Consider the following 16796-nt stretch of genomic DNA (forward strand, 5'->3'; position numbering starts at 1 on the left):
CTGGAAGAGAGAGGATTTTGGACATTAAAGGAATCAGAAATGAAGGCAGTCGGGTGGAAATTGTATTTAAGGTTAGACATAAACTTTTGTGGATGGAGGTGTATTTTCAATCGGCAAATTACATTCTATTGTTTCTATTTCCCATGTTGCTGTATTTTAAAAATCAATAAAAGTAATGTGGAAACTAATTGTTGGGTCTTGCATCAAAGGATATGGATCACATGAAAATGAGATTGGTTTATCTTGGCATCATGTTCGGCACAGACATCGTGAGCTGAAGGGCCTGTTCCTGTACTGTTCTGTTCAATGCTGCACTGTTCTATACTGTTCTAAATGCCCTGCTGTGTTTTTGGGCATCCATGATCAGAAAGAAAAGCATGCAATTAATGTAGAAACAAGGAACTGCAGATGTTGGTTTACACAAAAGGACACAAAGTGCTGGAGTAACTCAACAGGTCAAGCAGCATTTCTGGACAACATGGGTATGTGATGTTTCGGGTTAGGAGGCTTGGGTAGCTTACAACCCAAAGGTATGAACATTGAATTCTCCAATTTTAGGTAACCTCATAAAATGCCCCCCCCCCCCCACCCCTGCCTCTCCCACCCCTCTTCGACCCCACATCTCACTCTTTCTTCTCCTTCTCCCTTGTGCCCCACTTGAGCTCACACCTATTTCTATTCTTCCCCCTCCTCCTCCTCCTCCTCCTCCACCCACATTACTTCCTCTGGCTTCGCAATTTGCTCCTGTTCAATCATTCTCTTACATCTTCTGCTTTAATCATTTGTCTTTTTTCCAGTCATCTGTCTTTCAACCCCCCCAACCCTCTCCCCCCACCCCCCCATCTGTGTTTACCTGTTATTTGCCACACTTTGTCCTGCCTCTCCTCTCAAGCAGCTTTCTTTCCTCACCTTCCCTCCTACAAACAGTATGAAGAATGGTTCCAACCCGAAATGTCACCGATCCGTGTTCTCCAGACATGCTGCCTGACCCGCTGAGTTACTCCAGCACTCTGTGTCCTGCTTGCAATTAACTTTGTGTCAGTTGCCTTTATCATGAATCCCACAGTTACAATCATTTGGGATTATCCCATTAGTTGTCTCAGAAAGGCTTTGGAGCGTTAGTAGATGAATCAATCACTCGCATAATACACGGACCATGGACTGTTGCTGGAGTCTCAGTGAATATTTATCCAGCCCACGGTGTCATTGGGCATCCAAGCATAGCACACAGAGTCACAGTCCCAAAGACTGCCAGTAAGTAGCTGGGAAAACCTGAAGGGTACCGACCCAAAACCTCACCCATCCTTTTCCCCCAGAGATGCTGCCTGACCTGCTGAGTTATGCCCCTGTCCCACTTAGGAAACCTGAAAGGAAACCTCTGGCGACTTTGCGCCCCACCCAAGGTTTCCGTGCGGTTCCCGGAGGTTGCCGGTGGTTGCCAGAGGTTGCAGGCAGTGGAAGCAGGTACGGAGACTGACAAAAGCCTCCTGGAACCTCCGGGAACCGCACGGAAACCTTGGGTAGGGCGCAAAGTCTCCAGAGGTTTCCGTTCAGGTTTCCTAAGTGGGACAGGGGCATTACTCCAGTACTTTGTGTCTATCTTCAGGAATGAAAGTGGATCGAAGTAATCGGTGATACCAAGCACAGGCTCGGCGATCGTTTCACTGAACACCTCTGTTCAGTCCGCCTAAACCTACCTGATCTCCCGGTTTAACTCCCCCTCCCATTCCCATACTGACGTTTCTGGCCTGGGCTTCCTCCATTGTCAGAGTGAATCCCAGCGCAAAATGGAGGAACAGCACCTAATATTTCGCTTCAGCAGCTTACACCCCAGCGGTATGAACATTGACTTCTCTAACTTCAAGTAACCCTTGCTTTGCCTCTCTCTCCATCCCCTCCCCTTCCCAGTTCTCCAACCAGTCTTACTGTCTCCAACTACATTTTATCTCTGTTTGCTTTGTTGTTACCTTCTCCCAGCAAACAATGATCTATTCTGATTTTCCTTGATCTCCATTCCCTTTGTCCTGCTTTCACACCTTACACTTCCTTATCTATGTACTTCCCACTCCCCTGACATCAGTCTGAAGAAGTGTCTTGACCCAAAATGTCAATAATGTACTATTGAACCATTGAGTTGAAAAACAGTCTCTGTATCTCACTGACTGAATCCTCCTAACGGACTAAATAACGGACTCCATTCTTGCATTCAATTCAAGGCAGAATAAATCACCTGAGAGGTCCAACAGTAAATGTCAATATTTATTTTGGAAGTTCCGCGTCTTATTGTAAATCCAATGCCCATATATAATATTTGTAGTTTTGGACAATGTTATAATAAATGCCATTTCCAACAGTTACAAAAGCAATGTGCAGTTAGGTGAGTGAGAAGCAGAGCAATAACAAAGAAAGCAAAATTTTAAAAAGTAATTTCACTCACTGATCTTCCTTTGGACTCTATCTTGGCCTCCACTCCAGCCATTCCCAAGTAGCATGGTGGTGCAGCGGTAGATTTGATGCCTTTCAGTGCCAGAGTCCAGGGATCGATCCTGACCATTAGTGCTGTCTGTACGGAGTTCATATGTTCTCTCCATGACCTGTGTAAGGTTTCTCTGGGAGCTCCGGTTTCCCCCCACACTCCAAAGGCATACAGGTTTGCAGGTTAATTTGCTGGTAAAATTGTAAATTGCCCCTAGTGTGTGTAGGATAGTGCTGGTGTGCAGGGATCGCTGGTCGGCGCAAACTCATTTGGCTGAAGGGCCTGTTTTCCCGCTGTATATCTAAAGTCTAAAGTCTAAAGGTTGTTTTAATAATATATACTAGACATTGGGTCCCAGCATCACATGGAAGGGATGATCCCCCAATGCAATATTCCACCTCTCCACCAATTCCAATATTGGTGGCCAGTGTGGGTGAGAGGGGGGGGGCTTTCTGCAGCACTAGTATGGGTGTTGTGGGCTGAAGGGACTGGTTTCCAGAGGGACATTGTGGACATTGTCACTCAAGCCTGTTATGCTGGCAGCTCACTCACTCACGGCTGGTGGGCTGGCAGTTCACTCACGGCTATTCCTTGAAATTCTATTTCAAGCAGGGTGCAAGCCCACCAAATTCAAGTGCAGTTTCTTACCACTTCAAGCAGGGTGCAAGGCCACTAAAGACAGCGAGTCGTGACCTCTCCCTCCTCCATCTTGCAGAGTGAGCCACACCCACACTTCTGGATTTTATAGTCACTCCCACCCTCCCACCAGAAGGGGCGTGGCCTTCATGGCGTGATTGACAGGAGAGAGAATCTCAACATTTTTAAACACAAATAACTCTTTTATTTTTCATCGATGCGAAAAATCCTCGGCACCTGATGAGCGGAGGGGGGCTCTGAGTAATATGGCCAAAAATCACAGCCGTACGTGGTAGCGTTTTTCTAAAATCAATATAAAGCACAAACAGGAAGTGGTCAAGATTAGACTTTTAATTATATATAGGCAAGGCAACTTTAATTAGGCAAGGCAACTTTATTTAGGCACTGCAACTTTAGTTAGGCAAGGCAACTTTAATTTGGCAAGGCAACTTTAATTAAGCAAGGCAACTTTAATTAGGCAAGGCAACGCAGCTTTAGCATTTCCAAACCATAGGCAACACAGCTTTAGCATTTCCAAACCAAAGGCAACAGCTTTAGCATTTCCAAACCAAAGGCAACACAGATTTAACATTTCCAAACCAAAGGCAACACAGCTTTAGCATTTCCAAACTATATTTTCAAACCACATTAAGGGCACTGACAGGTCAGTAAAACCACTCACAGTTTAGTAGACATGTTATTCACAGCTCAGACTGAGAGACGTGACCCTCTCACTCCCCCATCTTGCAGAGACTGACTGAGGCACTCAACACTTCTGGGTTTTATAGTCCCTCCGAAGGGGCATGGCCTTCAGGAGAGAGAATCTCGACATTTTTTAAACACTAATAACTCTATTGTTTTTCATCGATGGGAAAAGTCCTCTTGTCCTGCGCAGCGGAGGGGGGCTCTGAGTAAGATGGCCAAAAGTCACAGCCGTAAAGTCACAGCCGTAAAGTAGAAGCATTTTTTCTAAAATCAATATACAGAACAACAGGAAGTGGTCAAGATCAGACCTTTAGTAATATATATTTTATTGGAAGCAATTGAACAAAAAACTTGACAATTTTACAGCTCAGGCACAGCTTCAATTTTAACATTTTTCAAACAGAACATTGTTAAAAAGCAAAGAAAGAGAAGAAAGGGAAAAAAGAAAGAAGAAAAAAGAGGCGATATATCCATTGACCCATCCATGCGCCCGCTCACCCAGCCCTACGATCAGTTTTGAATTTGTGTTCAACCATTGTCTAAAGTTAACTGCCTTGGTTCAACTAGGGCCATCAAGCTGTGTTTTGCTTTTGCACCATACTATTTTTTTTAAATCATTTTTTGAATGACTGTTTGTTCTATTAGCTATTGAGTATCAAGTTTACAAACCTGCCCGTGCTGCTGCTGCAAGTAAGAAATGTATAGTTCCATTTTGGTGCATATGGCAATAAAACAATTTTGACTCGAGTCTTGACTCTTGACTGCCCCCAGCAGGACAATGTATTTAAAATATCAACATTATGTATTTCAAATATAGTCATCAAAATATTAAATTGTAAAACTACATCAATCGTGGGTCTCTAACATCTCTCTCAGCTGAGACTCTTTCTTGCCTTCCATTCGAGCCACTCCCCAGTTTTCTGACCTCCCACTCAGTAATTTCAGGGACCTGAATATATTGGAAGAGTCTAGGACCAGAGGCCATCGCCTCAGAATTAAAGGATGTTCTTTTAGGAAAGACATGAGGAGACATTTATTTTGTCAGAGTGTGGTGAATCGGTGGAATTATTTGCCACAGAAGGCTGTGGAGGCAAAGTCAGTGGATATATTTAAGGTAGAGACAGATAGATTCTTGATTAATACGGGTGTCAGGGGTTATGGAGAGAAGGCAGGGGAATGGGGTTCGGAGGGAGAAATAGATCAGTCATGATTGAATGGTGAAGTAGACTTGATGGGCCGAATGGCCTAATTCTACATAATGACATAATCTCATGACCTTTGTCTTCCGTTTTGGCCACTCCTCAGGCCTTGCCATATGCTCCCCCATTTCGATAAAATTGTAAGATTGTCCCGACTGTGTTAGATCGTACTAGTGTATAAGGGGATTGCTGGTCGGCACGGTGGGCTGAAGGGCCTGAATTTGCGCTGTGTCTCTAAACTAAACTATTCCCTGCAGCACCACCAATGAACCAAACCAATAACATCCTGCATTGAAGCTGTGAATTACAATGCGCCAAGGGATGTGTACTGAAATATAATGGCAGCTTCTACAGATAAAACCCTTCACAAACATGATTTAATGCAACGGTTTCAATGTTTTAACAAAGTATAAACATGTTTGTACAGTTTAAGCTGCTTTTCCCCAGAAACAAATATGCCAAGACAAGTGTGGATTACCACAGATCACAAAAGTAAATATAACTTACTTGCAATGTTGTTTCAGTTCTTTCTGTAACTCGGCCTCAATGCTTTGAAATTGTGAAGGAGAGGTTGGGCACATTATTCCTTGAATTGCAGAAGACTGAGCTGTGATCTTGTAGAGGTGTATAAGATCATCAGCGATGAAGATTTGGACTTTACTTTAGACTTTAGAAATACAGCGTGGAAACAGTACCTTCGGCCCACCGAGTCCACGTTGATCCCATATACTATCATTATCCTACGTACTAGGGACAATTTACAATTCACAGAGGCCAAATAACCTACAGACATGTACGTCTTTGGAGTGTGGGAGGAAACCAGAGCACCAGGAGAAAACCCACACGGTCACAGGGAGAACGTACTAACTACATACAGGCAGATCCTGTCGTCAGGATCGAAGCTGTAAGTAACTCTACCACTGCACCACTGTGCTGTCCCTAAATAGGGCGAATGATCAGAGTCTCTTTCCCAGTTTTGAGGAATTAAGAACTAAAGAGCTTAGGTTTAAGATGAGAGAGGAAAAAATTAATACTTTTTCATACAGAGGGTGGTACATATGGAACAAGCTACTAGAGGACAGTAGATAAGGCAGGGACAGTAACAATATTGAAAAGACATTTGAACAAGAACATGGATAGGAGATGTTTAGACGGATATAGGAAAAACGCAGGGAAATGGGGCTAGTGTAGATGGGGTATCTAGGCAGGCACTGACATGTTGCGCTGAAAAGCCTGTTTCCATGCTGTGTGACTCCATGACTATCCCACTATTTAACCAGGACATTATCAATGTTTCTTTCCTGCAAATCATGACTATGTCCCTTTAGTCGTGAACAGAGAAAGTCTTCTTCTTGGAGAAGAAAGGTCTCGACCCGAAACGTCAGCTGAAGAAGGGTCTCGACAAGAAACGTCACCCATTCCTTCTCTCCAGAGATGCTGCCTGTCCTGCTGTGTTACTCCAGGAATTTGTGAAAGCCTTCTCCCTGTATACCTGCAGGACACTGCCTACATAGGCTCATTCAATCCTTTTGAAGCAGATCAGCTTTCAACATCATTACAATTTTAACTTTCATGTGGTCACAATAATAAAATAAAAAGAGAAAGGATAAAGAGAAGTCTGATTGAAGCTGAATGGGTTCTGGAGTTATGTATAACAAATTAACAAATATCATCATATTAATTGCCCAAATGTGCCTTTGAGTAACCTCTTGGATTTGTAATATATTTCCCATTTTTCATACCAGTCGAACATCTATAAATCATGAGCTTGTTGAAAATTGGATGGTTGGTGTAAATTCAGGGAAGAAATAACTGTCTTAATCCTTGATGTGTTGCCTGGAGCCTTCGTTAATGGACGAGCAGTAAGGCAGCAGGGATTTTCTTTGGACTAGTAATTAGTCCATTCCATTCTTTCTGTACCAAAGGAGCAAGCAAACTGAAAAGAGCTGCACAACCAAAGCTTTTCACTGTACCTTGGTAAACGTGACAATAAGACAGTAAGAAATATAAACCTAAAAACAACCATCTCTGTAACTTTACAGGAGTTGCTGCCTCAAAAAAGGCAGCCAGCGTCATCAGAGAGCCCCACGACCCTGGCCACGCTTTCATTTCACTCCCACCATCAGGACAAGGGGAGCCTGAAAACTACAATGTCCATTCAGGAGTGACGTCTCTCCTACAACCAGGTGCTGTCTATAACCTCCAAATAATCTCCAAACTGCATAGGCTTTAGGGGCATTGCCTTTTGTCTTAAATATATATATTGAGGCTGACCTACCGGACGTGAGCACACAGTTAGCTGCAGACTCCGCCCAGGACAGGAAGGCTCTGCAGGAACGGAAGGGACGTCACGACCGCGGTGCCACAGGTGCTGTCGCCGAGGGAGGACGGACGGAGCCACGGCTCGAGAGACTCGAGAGACTAACAGAGACTAACAGAGGCAAAGAGGTTTGCCACGCACTGCAAGGGAGCAGTGGACCAGATAGGAAGAGCGGAAGGAATTACCACTAGACAGCCAAACCAGTAGGTAATTTACGGCTGGGGTGAGTACTTTCCCATTTATAGGAGGTAGGATTATATAAATAAGGGGTGTATCAATACAGTAGGGGATTCTTAAATAGGACCAGTTAATTACTTATATAAGATGGGCGGTCAGGAGATGTGCCAATACTGTGAGATGTGGGAATTTGTCGACACCATTGATGTAGAAGATCCCTACAGCTGCAGTAAGTGTTTGAGGCTAGAGGAACTCCAGCTCCGCATTGATGAGCTGGAGACCCAACTTCATACGCTGCGGTACATCAGGGAGGGGGAGTATTACCTGGATGTTTTGTGCCAGGGGATGGTCACACCGACCAGTTTAACTAATTCAGTAGGCAGTGAGCAAGGAAAGGAAGGTGTGGCCATAAGCGAGGCAAGTAGGGGGAACCAGGAGGAGATGCGGCAGGAGCCACAGCCCTTGTCCCTGACGAGCATGACCGAGGCTCTTACTCAATGTAAGGACGGGATCAGGGGCTGTGGGAGGGATGAGCAACCTGGCTGCAGCACCGTGGATCAGGAGGCCATTCAAGAGGGGGGAGTTAGAAGAAATGCCGTAGTGATAGGGGATAGTATTATTCGGGGGGTAGATAAGGTTCTCTGCGGCCAGCAGAACATGTCCCGAAGGCTGTGTTGCCTACCCGGTGCTAGGGTTAAGGATATCTCTGCGATGCTGGAGAGAAATTTGCAGTGGGAGGGGGAGGATCCAGTGGTCGTGGTCCATGTGGGGACCAATGACATAGGAAGGACGAGGAAGGAGGATCTGCTGAAGGAGTTTGAGCAGTTAGGGAATAAATTAAAAAGCAGAACCTCGAGGGTACTGATCTCCGGATTGCTACCTGAGCCACGGGCCAAATCGGCGAGGGTACGTAAAATTAAAAAGCTAAATGCGTGGCTCAAAGACTGGTGGGGGAATAATGGGTTTGGTTTCTTGGGCCACTGGCACCAGTACTGGGACAGGGGGGATCTGTTCTGTAAGGACGGACTTCACCTGAACGGTGCTGGGACGGGGGTCCTGGCAAATCATATAACTAGGGCAGTAGAGAGGTCTTTAAACTAAGTAGCGGGGGGGAGGTATCAAGGGGGGTAATAACGGCAGGGGTAGAGGAAATAGAGCAGGGTATCAGTGGGGAAGCGGTAAGTCAAAATGAGACAGGAGACAGAATGTGTGAAGATAAAGCTCTAGATGTAAAAGGGGCAAAAACGGAAAGGAAGGGTAGTAAAAATCATCTGAAAGTGCTTTATCTAAATGCACGGAGTATTCGTAATAAGATAAATGAATTAACGGTGCAATTAAGTATATATAGTTATGATATCGTGGCCATTACGGAGACATGGCTGCAAGGGGATCAGGACTGGGAGTTAAATATAGAGGGGTACTCGACAATTAGGAAAGATAGACAGGAAAGAAAGGGAGGAGGGGTGGCCCTTTTAATAAGGGAGGGAATAACGGCAATAGAGAGGAAGGATATTGCGTTGAAGGATCAGGATAGTGAAACAGCTTGGGTACAGATAGAGAATAATAAGGGGAAAAAAACACTAGTGGGTGTAATTTATAGACCTCCAAATAGCTGTGACGCTGTTAGTCAGAACATAAATCTGCAAATAGTTGACGCATGTAAAAAGGGAACTGCTGTAATCATGGGGGACTTCAATTTTCATATTAATTGGGCAAACCAAACTGGGCAGGGTAGACTAGAGGAAGAGTTTATAGAATGTATTAGAGACGGGTTCCTAGAACAGTATGTCACAGAACCGACAAGGGGGGAGGCAATCTTGGATCTGGTCCTGTGTAATGAAGCAGGATTAATTAAAAATGTCATAGTTAGGGACTCGTTGGGAACAAGTGACCACAATATGGTCGAATTCCATATTCAAATAGAAGGGGAGCAGGTTGAAACTCAGGCTAGGGTGCTTAGTCTAAATAAGGGGGATTATGAAGGTATGAGGACTGAGCTGATCAAAGTTGACTGGGATAGCAGACTCAAGAATAAGACGGTACATGAGCAGTGGTGTACGTTTAAGGGCCTACTGTATAATCTTCAAGAAAAATTTATTCCTATGAAGAAAAAAAGGGGTAAGGGTAAGAACAGTCAGCCATGGCTCAGTAAAACTATAAAGGATAGTATTCGGCTGAAGGCAAGGGCATATAAGGTAGCCAGAGATAGTGGGAGGGTAGAGGATTGGGAAGCATTTAAAGGTCAGCAAAAAATAACTAAGAGATTAATTAAGACGGGGAAAATAGACTATGAAAGGAATTTAGCGAACAACATAAAAACTAATAGTAAGAGTTTTTATAGCTATATAAAAAGAAAAAGGGTGGCTAAGGTGAACGTTGGTCCATTGGAGGGTGAGACTGGAGAGTTGTTGGTGGGGAACATGGAAATGGCAAAGGCATTAAACGAGTATTTTGTATCAGTCTTCACCATAGAAGACACAAAAAATATTCCAACGCTGGATAAACAGGGGGCGGTAGGAATGGAGGAGCTAAATACTATTAAGATCACCAAGGAGGTGGTATTAGGGAAATTAATGAGACTGAAGGAGGATAAATCCCCTGGGCCTGATGGATTACATCCAAGGGTCTTGAGGGAGATAGCGGTGGGGATTGTGGATGCATTGGTGATAATTTTCCAAAACTCCCTGGAGGCAGGAACGGTCCCAGTGGATTGGAAAATGGCCAATGTAACACCTATATTTAAAAAAGGAAGTAAACAGAAGGCGGGTAACTATAGACCGGTTAGTCTAACATCGGTGGTGGGTAAAATGTTAGAGACAATTATTAAAGAAACACTAACGGGGCACTTGGATAAACATGACTTCATCGGACAGAACCAGCATGGTTTTGTGAAGGGGAAGTCCTGTTTAACGAATCTGCTCGAATTCTTTGAGGAAGTAACAACCCGGGTGGATAAAGGGGAACCGGTGGATGTGGTATACTTGGACTTCCAAAAGGCTTTTGACAAGGTGCCACATAAGAGACTGTTGCTAAAAATAAAAAATTATGGGATTGGGGGTAATATATTAGCATGGGTAGAGGATTGGCTAACAAATAGGAAGCAGAGAGTGGGGATAAATGGTTCATACTCGGGATGGCAACCGGTAACTAGCGGGGTTCCGCAAGGGTCGGTGCTGGGACCCCAGTTGTTCACAATTTATATAAATGACTTGGAGGAGGGAACCAAGTGTAATATATCAAAATTTGCGGACGATACAAAAATGGGAGGAAAAGTAGGGGATGAGGAGGATAGGAAGAGTCTGCAAAAGGATATAGATAAGCTAGGTGAGTGGGCAACAACTTGGCAGATGAAGTTTAATACTAATAAATGTGAAGTCATTCACTTTGGGAAAAAAAATGATAGGGCAAGTTATTTTCTAAATGAGGAGGAGCTGCGTTGTAATGCAACGCAAAGGGATCTAGGGGTATTAGTACATGAATCACTAAAAGTTAGTATGCAGGTGCAGCAAGCAATCAGGAAGGCCAATGGAGTTTTGGCCTTTATTGCTAGGGGGATTGAGTATAAAAACACGGAGGTCTTGCTGCAGCTGTACACAGTATTAGTGAGACCACATTTGGAATACTGTGTACAGTTCTGGGGTCCATACTTAAGAAAGGATGTACTAGCCCTGGAGGCAGTGCAGCGAAGGTTTACAAGATTAATTCCTGCAATGAGGGGATTGACATATGAGGAAAGGTTAAGTAGGCTGGAACTCTACTCTTTGGAGTTTAGAAGAATGAGAGGCGATCTCATTGAAACATATAAGATCGTGAGGGGCCTTGATCGGGTGGATGCACCGAGGATGTTCCCAATGATCGGGGAAACTAGAACTAGAGGACATAGTTGCAGAATAAGGGGGGGCTCTTTTAAAACTGAGATGAGGAAGAACTTCTTCACCCAGAGGGTGGTTAATTTATGGAATTCACTGCCCCAGGGAGCAGTGGAAGCAGAAACTTTAAATATATTTAAGACTAAAATAGATGGTTTTTTAGCTGCCAAGGGGATAAGGGGCTACGGGGAGAGGGCAGGGATATGGACCTAGGTATGGTTAGTATAGTAAGACCTGAGTGATCTCCTGGACAAGTGTCGATCGCCTGGATTGGGGTCGGAGAGGAATTTCCCGGATTTTTTTCCCGAATTGGACCTGGGTTTTTATCCGGTTTTTTGCCTCCCCCAGGAGATCACGAGGTTCTTGGGGTGGAGAGGGGTGATAGCGGTATAAAGGGGAGGGTAGTGTCTTGTGTTCTGTGTCTTGTGTCTACTGTTTGTGGGTAAGTGTGTCTGTTTAGTGTTCAGCCATGAGCGAATGGCGGTGCGGGCTCGACGGACCTGGTGGTCTACTCTCGCACCTACTTTCTATGTTTCTATGTTTCTATGTGTGTGTGCGCGCGTATTTGTGTGTGTGTATATATATATATATGTGTGTGTGTGTGTGTGTGTGTGTGTGTGTGTGTGTGTGTGTGTGTGTGTGCGTGTGTGTGTGTGTGTGTGTGTGTATATATATATGTGTGTGTGTGTGTGTGTATATATATGTGTGTGTGTGTGTGTGTGTGTGTGTGTGTGTGTGTGTGTGTGTGTGTGTGTGTATATATATATGTGTGTGTGTGTATATATATGTGTGTGTGTGTGTGTGTGTGTGTGTGTGTGTGTGTGTGTGTGTGTGTGTGTGTGTGTGTGTATATTTATATCATCATCGACGATCATTCGAAACAACTGTCCTCCCCTCTCCATAGGGTCGTCTATTTATGGGTCTTCAGATGTCTGTTGCGGACAATCCGCGATCCACACACCTTGGTGCAACGTGGGCAGTGGTAGTCGTCAGCCCCCTTCTCTCTCTCCTGACGGTGCTGTCGCATTATCTCTGCGACACGACGTAGCTCTATTTCATGACGGGCAGCTGCACGGATTTCCTCCAGGAGCGCCTGTCCAGTACAATTTGCTCCCAGTTGCTCGATGTCATGTGGAATTTCTTCAAACTGTTCTTGATGTTGTCCTTGAAGCGTTTCTTTGGCCCGCCGAGGGCTCGCTGACCTTCCTTCAGTTGAGAGTACAGGATCTGTTTAGAGAGACGTGTGTTGGACATGCGGATGACATGGCCAGTCCATCGAATTTGGTGCTGCATTATTGTGGTGGTGCTGCAGATCATGTTGGCTTCCTCCAAAACGTTGATGTTGGTGCGTTTGTCCTTCCAGCTGATCCTCAGAATCTTTCGTAAGAATCTTTCATGGTATTGTTCCAGGACTCTCAGGTGCCTGCAGTAGGCGGTCCATGACTTGGATCCATACAACAGGGTGGGGAGGACAATGGCTCTGTAGACCAGCAGTTTTGTTTGTGCCTTTTGGTCTCGGTCTTCAGAGACTCTTTTCCTGAGTCTGGGTAGGCTCCGCTGGCACAACTCAGGCGATGGTTGACCTCAGAGTCGATGTCAGCTTTTGAGGAAAGAATGCTGCCAAGTGGTCAACGTTTTCAAGAGTGGTGTCGTCCACTTTTATAGTGGGCTGGGTAGACGGCTGGTTGGGTGGAGGTTGATGTAGGACCTGGGTCTTCTTGATGTTTAAGGCAACATTTTGCCTTATATAGGTAACGTTTCGGGTCGAGACCCTTCTTCAGACTTTTTCTTCAGTCTGAATAAGGGTCTCGACCTGAAAAGTCACCCATTCCTTCTCTCCAGAGATGCTGCCTGTCTCGCTGATTTACTCCAGCATTTTGTGTCTACCTTCGATTCAAACCAGCATCTGCAGTTCTTTCCTACACAGATAAATATATATATATATATATATACTAGACTAAGTGGGACCCGTTCGGTCCCATATTCATATGGGAGGGTTGGTCCCCCAACGCAATATTCCACTTCTCCACCAATTCCAATATTGGTGGACAGTGGGGGGTGCTTTCCTGAGCGCTGGTATGGGTGTTGTGGGCTGAAGAGATAGGTCTCCAGAGGGCTAGCATGGACATTGTGGGCCAAATGGATTCATGGGGTGGCAGCTCAGTCACTCAAGCCTGATGTGCTGGCAGCTCACTCACGGCTGGTGGGCTGGCAGTTGACTTATGGCTATTCCTTGAACTTCAAGCAGGGTGCAAGGCCACCAAATTCAAATCCATTTTCCTACCATTTCAAGCAGGGTGCAAGGCCACCAAATTCAAGTGCAGTTTCTTACCACTTCAAGCAGGGTGCAAGGCCACCAAATTCAAGTGCATTTTCATACCACTTCAAGCAGGGTGCAAGGCCACCAAATGCAGGTGTAGTTTCCTACCACTTCAAGCAGGGTGTAAGGCCACCTAATTCAAGTGCAGTTTTCTACCACTTCAAGCAGGGTGCAAGGCCACCAAATTCAAGTGCAGTTTCATACCATTTCAAGCAGGGTGCAAGGCCACCAAATTCAAATGCAGTTTCATACCATTTCATGCAGGGTGCAAGGCCACCACATTCAAATGCAGTTTCATTTTTATTTTTTTATTTTATTTAACCTTTATTTAACCAGGATAAGTCTCATTGAGATTAAAAATCTCTTTTACAAGAGAGTCCTGGCCAAGACAGGCAGCAGCACAGTTCCACAGTTACAGACAATAATTTTTTTAAAAAACAACAGAGAACATATAAATAGAGTCACAGTCAGATTCAAATTCAGCAGGGGTATTAAAATTAACAGCAGACTCAGCAGAGCCAGGGACTTGGTTAGGTTGAACATTCCTTGAAATCATATTTGTAAAACAAACAGACACAGTTAGAGACAGGAGGAGACGTGTGCTGCCATCTTGGATTTTTGCCACAGAAGATGTCGAGACGGTGCAGGTTTGGAATTCCTCCCACACCACACAAAAGCCAGACCGGCCCGGTCAGCACCGGCGAGGCAGTAAGGGGGGGGGGGGGGGTGGGGGGGCTGTTCTGGATGCAGGTGTCAAAGTCCAGAAAGATTTTCTCCCCTCTTTTGGTGCGCTAGTTTCATGGCAGGTTGCCAGCAACAGTTGTGGGAGCTCGGCAGTTAGTTGATAAGACTGCTCGCAGTCCCAAAACAAGCAGAAACTTTTAAAATAAATCTCTGCAGCGTCGCAGCGATACTCCAAGATGTTAAAGGTCCCGCTGTGCCTCCTCCGAAGTCCAAAAAAATTTTCTCCCCTCTTTTGGTGCGCTAGTTTCATGGCAGGTTGCCAGCCACAGTTGTGGGAGCTCGGCAGTTAGTTGATAAGACTGCTCACAGTCCCAAAACAAGCAGAAACTTTTAAAATAAATCTCTGCAGCGTCGCAGCGATACTCCAAGATGTTAAAGGTTCCGCTGTGCCTCCTCCGAAGTCCAAAAAGATGTTTAAATTCCCTCACTTTTGTGTCTGGACGGGAGCTCCGCAACACCACACCTCTCTGCTGCCACACCTCCTGCGCTGTTACCTCAACTATAACTTCAACCCAAACAACCATTTCATACCATTTTAAGCAGGGTGAAACCACCATAAACCCACCATGAAACCGCCATAAAACCACACAAAACACCACACTCACAGTTCGGTAGACATTCAGTTTGTTCAGTTGATTCACAGCTCAGACAGAGTTGTGACCTCTCCCTCCACATCATGCAGTGACTGAGCCACAACCACACTTCCGGGTTTTATAATCCCTCTCCCCCACCCACTGGAAAAGGTGTGGCCTTCATGGCGTGATTGACAGGAGAGAGATTCACAACATTTTTGAAACACTAATAACACTTTTATTTTTCATTGATGGGAAGAATCCTCTGCACCTGATGAGCAGAGGGGGACTGAGTAAGATGGCCAAAATCACAGCCGTAAGTGGTAGCGTTTTATCTAAAATCAATATACAGTGCAAACAGGAAGTGTTCAAGTTTAGACCACCAACCATTTGCAGTCCTTTTTTACTTCAACCCAAAACTGCAAACCAACCATTCACAGTGCTTTTTAGTTTAACCCAGAACCCCAAACCAACCATTTGCAGTGCTTTTTACTTCAACCCAAAACCCCACCCAACGATTTGCAGTGCTTTTTCTTCAACCCAAAACCCCACAAACCATTTGAAGTGCTTTTACTACAACCCAAACCCCCATCAACCATTTGCAGTGCTTTTACTTCAAACCAACCACTTTTCATTTTTAAAACCACATTAAGGACACTCAAGGTCAGTAAAACCACAGTCACAGTTTAGTAGACATGTGTTCAGTGTTATTCACAGCTCAGACTGTGAGACATGACCCTCTCACTTCCCCCATCTTGCAGAGACTGACTGAGGCACAACACTTCCGGGTTTTATAGTTCCCCCTCCCTCCCACTGCCAGGGGCAGCAGAGAGAATGTCAACATTTTTTAAACTTTAATAACTCTTTAATGTTTCATCGATGGGGAAAATCCTCTTGTCCTGCGCAGCGGAGGGGGACTCTGAGTAACCTGTTCAAAAATCACAGCCGTAAGTGGCAGCGTTTTTTCTAAAATCATGAAACAGAAAAACAGGAAGTGGTCAAGTTCTTACTTTTAGTAATATACTAGACTAAGTGGGACCCATTGGGTCCCATGTTCACATGGGAGGGCTGGTCCCCCGACGCAATATTCCACATCTCCACCAATTCCACCTCTCCACCAATTACTTCAACCCAACCATTTGTAGTGCATTTTTACTTCAACCCAAACAACCATTTGCAGTGCATTTTTACTTCAAACCAACTATATTTTAATTTTCAAACCACATTAAGAGCACTCACAGTTGAGTAGACATTTGTTCAGTGTTATTCAGAGCTCAGAGAGACATGACCCTCTGACTTCCTCCATCTTGCAGAGACTGAGTGAGGCACACCACTTCCTGGCTTTATAGTCCCTCCCCCTCCCTCCAGCAGGGGCAGCAGAGAGGATGGCAAATTATTTAAAAACATTAATATCTCTCTGATGTTTCATCGATGGGAAAAATCCTCCGGTCCCGTAAGGCGGAGGGAGGCTCTGAGCGAGGTGGCCAAAAATGACGGCCATAGGTGGCGGCGTTCTCTCGGAAATCGCAGCACAGCGAGCCAAAAGCGGTCAAGATCAGACTTTTAGTAATATAGATATATATATATATATATATATATATACACACACATATATATGTGTGCATGGATGCACATGTGTGTGTATATATTATATGCCTATATACACACACACACATATATATATATATATATATACTTATCTATATTACTAAAACTCTGTTCTTGACCGCTTTTGGCGAGCTGTGCTGCGATTTCCGAGAGAACGCCGCCACCTACGG

The 16796-nt window shown here is 44.8% G+C and overlaps 1 long non-coding RNA gene across 1 annotated transcript in view; it reads right to left on the reverse strand.

The window, feature by feature from the left end:
• Window positions 1–4392: 4392 nt before the first annotated feature.
• The window catches only part of LOC116984220, a 19753-nt gene continuing 7349 nt past the window's right edge, over window positions 4393–16796 (reverse strand). Inside the window, exons 2-3 of the long non-coding RNA XR_004414927.1 lie at window positions 11267–11270; window positions 4393–4404 (exon numbers count right to left, since the gene is read on the reverse strand). This is a non-coding gene — a long non-coding RNA (uncharacterized LOC116984220). The remainder of the gene's footprint in view (window positions 4405–11266; window positions 11271–16796) is intronic.

The sequence above is a fragment of the Amblyraja radiata genome, chromosome 19 (genome assembly GCF_010909765.2).
Source record: "Amblyraja radiata isolate CabotCenter1 chromosome 19, sAmbRad1.1.pri, whole genome shotgun sequence".
Classification (NCBI taxonomy): Eukaryota; Metazoa; Chordata; class Chondrichthyes; order Rajiformes; family Rajidae; genus Amblyraja; species Amblyraja radiata.